Consider the following 4,382-nt stretch of genomic DNA (forward strand, 5'->3'; position numbering starts at 1 on the left):
ATATCTCAAAACTATCAGGCACATAGGAGTGATATGCCTGAACATAACCAGAACCATGGAAATAATTAGATGCCTCGGGGAAACTATCAGGCAAACACGGCCTCGGCGAGGGTGTACTCCCTTACTCCAGTAGATGCGGAACACGTTGGGAATGTGGTGATAGGTACCATGTTATTACTTTCGAATAGATCTTGTTGTATTTTTTGATTCGGGAGCAACCCATTCTTTTATATCTGCTAGTTTTGTGAAACGGTATGGGGTTGAAACCCAAGTGATGGATGAGTGGTTGTCTATGGCTACACCGACTAGGAGTGTAACGATCTGTAGTAAGATGTTAGGAAACTACCTAGTGGTTCTTCAGGGAAGGCTGCTACCGAGGAATCTAGTAGTGTACGACATGTGTGGAGTTGACGTCATACTGGGGATGGATTGATTATTCTCTAACTATGCGATGATTGATACTCATAGGAAGGTAGTAGTGTTCAGACCTCCTAGGAAGTAGAAGTATGAGTTTGTGGGGTTGTGTGTACGATCGAAGCCACAGATTCTATTAGCTATACAGGTGAGAAGGTTACTCTTGGAGGGTTGTCAGGAGTACCTAACTTGTGTGAAGGAACCACCTCGGGATGATTTGAAACTTGAAGATATCTGAGTGATTAACGGATTTCCAGATGTATTCCCGGAAGACTTACCTAGTTTACCTCCTGATCGTGAGGTGGAGTTCACTATTGATCTATTGCCAGGTAAGGCGCCAATTTCAAAAGCTCCATACCGGATGGCTCCAACTAAACTTAGAGAGTTGAAGGAGTAGTTGCAGGAACTACTGGATAAGGTCTTTATCAAACCTAGTGTTTCGCCCTAGGGAGCTCCAGTATTGTTTGTGAAAAAGAAGGACGGGTCGATGCGGATGTGCATTGATTATCATGAGACTAACAAGGTAATAGTGAAGAATTGATACCCGTTGCCTCGTATAGACAATCTATTCGACTAGCTCCAGGGAACGCAGGTCTTTTTGAAGATTGATTTACGATCAAGGTATCATCAGGTGAAAGTTAGGACAGAGGATGTTGCAAAAACTGCTTTCTGAACCAGATATGGTCAAGCCTTTGGGTTGACTAACGCTCTGATGGTATTTATGGACCTAATGAATAGGATTTTCTATGAATATTTGGATCAGTTTGTAGTGATATTCATTGACGATATTCTGGTATACTCTAGGAGTTCGGAAGAGTATGGAAATTATCTGAGGTTGGTACTTCAAGTTCTACGGGAGACGAAGTTGTATGCTAAGCTGAAGAAATGTGAGTTCTGGCTGAATCAGGTTATGTTTCTAGGATATATTGTGTTAAAGGGTGGTATCTCAGTTGATCTTGGCAAGATAGGAGCAATGGTTGACTGGGTGAAACCGAATAGCGTACATGATGTTCAGAGTTTCCTAGGACGGGTTGGGTATTATCATCGGTTCATGGAGGGATTCTTTAAGTTATCTGGCCCTCTGACATGGTTGACAAGGAAGGGTGTGAGATTTTATTGGAATAATGAGTGCGAGCAGAGTTTCTAAGAGTTGAAACACCGACTGGTCATTGCTCCGATTTTAACCATCCCATTTGGGGAGGTGGTTTTTTGATTTACAGTGAGACATCGCTGAAGGGGTTGGGATGTGTGCTGATGCAACAAGGGAAGGTAATTGCTTATGCTTCTCGGCAACTCAAGGAGTATGAGAAGAATTACCCCACACACAATCCGGAGTTGGCGGCAATAGTATATGTGTTGAAGATCTAGAGACACTACTTATATGGTGAATAGTGTGAGATCTTCACCGACCACAAGAGCCTCAGATACTTTTTCACATAGAAGGAGTTGAACATGAGGCAAAGAAGGTGGCTTGAACTGATTAAGGACTACGATTGCACCATTAGCTATCATCCATGGAAAGCTTGTAATAACTCGGATAATTATTGGAATAAAATAATAAAGAAAAGAGAGGGAAAAAGAATTTTAAATGGGGATGCAGCAGGGCCTCGTCGACGTGGACGTGTGTCTCATCGACAAGAGTTTACCGAGGGGCTATTTTTAAGGCTTGAAATTCATCGACAAGGGTTAGGTGCTTGTCGACAAACTTCCTTCTTGAACTCGTCGATGAGGTGACGTGGCTCTTCAATGAAGCCACATGGCAAAAGGTCTATAAATAGTAGAAAATCGGGTTTCAACGAGAGAAAATCATTTCTCTTTTTTCTTTCTCTCTCTAACTCGGTTCTTTCTCCTTCTCTCTATGATTCTCACCTCGATTCTCTCCATTTCGACGATTAGAAGCCACCACGTTGATCTTGGGGAGATTCTCTACAAGTTTGCCGAAACAAATTGTTGGTTTGGCCAACTTAGGCACCATCCCAGAATCAAGGTAAGTAGATTATTTGGGTATTTTCAGTTTTATTAGGTTTATTTGATTTTAAATTTTCAGTAATATAGGAATATACTGGAGTTTTGTAAAATAAATTAGGATATTATATTTTCAGGAATACGGTGTTTTTGGAACCCTGCAGACATGAGTTAGGGACTCCTGTGAATATTTTCAAAAGCTCAGGTAAATTATAATTCAGAAAATTTATATAAGTATGTAGGTTCAGGGAAATATAGTTGATTTATTGGAAATATGCATATATGTATTATTTCAGGATTTTGGGGATAGTACTTCATGAGCGTGAGAATTAAGTTGGAGGCGAGCCTCCTAGCCAGTTAGGTAAGGGAAATATGCTATGCTAGGAAATTCAAAAATATTATTAGTAAATTATAGTATTTGTTTATTAATATATGGGGTATAAATTATACAGTTTTACAGATTTCAGAACATGAGTTGTATTAATTGTGTGGCCTGTGTAGATATTTGTTTGATACAGAATTTATATAGTTTTTCAGAATATCATGATTTACAGTGTATATATATAGACAGATATATTTACCAGACAGATATTTTACAGATATTATACATACTAGTATTTTACAGTAATTACATAATGCCATGCTTTCCAAAACCATAACACTCAGATATTACAGATTATTCAGTCAGATATGACAGTCAGATATCACAATTATTTTAGTCAGATATTATAGTATTTTCATATCAGATTTATAGTGTTATGTGTTGACTCTATGAGTCCAATCTGATTTTTTTGATAATGACAAATCACTTGATATTTGATCTGTGCATTGAGTTTGTGAACATGACTTACACTGAGCAAGCATAGAAAGATAACGACTCATGGACGCCATAAAGTAAAGATTATACATTTTAGAAATCACTATGGAACTCAAAGAGTATGAGAATCAAGATGCAAGCGGCAAAGGTCAAGAATGTTTTGGGAATGGGTATTTAGAACTCATGTACTTACATTTTCGTATGATTTATCTTGAGGCTTAATACAACTTAGAATGATTTTAGGATTCATGCATTTCATGTAAATCATTAGAGTACATATATGGGCTTAGAAATTTTTTTAAAATCAAGGAAAACTTGTTTTATAAAAGACCCAAACAAAGAATCAAAGTAGAATTTTAAACTGGAAATGAATATGTGTGAAAAAGGGGACTTCGGTAGCTTGAAGTTATCCTCAAGTGCCTGAAGAATTTCTCTGGTAGCCTGAAGATTAAGTTCAGTAGCTTGAAGAGTTAAAAGGGAAACACAGAACCTGGTAAAGGTACCTCGGTCGCCTGACCTTGGAACCTCAGGCGCCTGAGGTTGCCACTTCAAGAGCCTGAAGTCGAGTTCGGTTGCCTGAACTCGCAGGAAAGCCTAAAAATCAGTTCTTTATTAAAAATACACGTGAGGTATCTTATTGATCCAATGGTTGAGATCAATTCTAAGGGTAATATACTATATATTATGAATATCTAAACCCTAGAACAAAATCTAGACACACAAGAAAGAGAAGAACACACCTTGTTGCAAGATTGTTGATTATCTACTCTTAGTGCTATTCGATTGCATATACATCAATCTCAAATCTTCAAGCTTGGGAAAATCAAATCAGTTTTTCAAAGGGAACTTGTTTACTCTACTATACTTCAATCTAGTATTGAGGTTTGATCTTTCAAGTTATTAGTCTTGTGAACTTTACATCTCATTCATTGCTTGTTCTTGACTAGTATTGAAAATTATTGATCTTGAGTGTGCCTATTGGTACAAAAATTAATTTTCTAAGAGCTCGTTACATAAGAAAGTTTATCTAACTTGGTAGATTAAATTTTGATTCAGGAGAATATAAAAATACATATATTTTCTCAAAGAGCTTATTATTGAAAAACTTAGTTTTGATTAAAAGGGTGATCTTGAAAGTACCCATACATATACAAAGCTATTTTAAACAAGATCATTATTTAATTTA

Source organism: Malania oleifera, chromosome 2, assembly GCF_029873635.1.
Source record: "Malania oleifera isolate guangnan ecotype guangnan chromosome 2, ASM2987363v1, whole genome shotgun sequence".
Lineage (NCBI taxonomy): Eukaryota > Viridiplantae > Streptophyta > Magnoliopsida > Santalales > Ximeniaceae > Malania > Malania oleifera.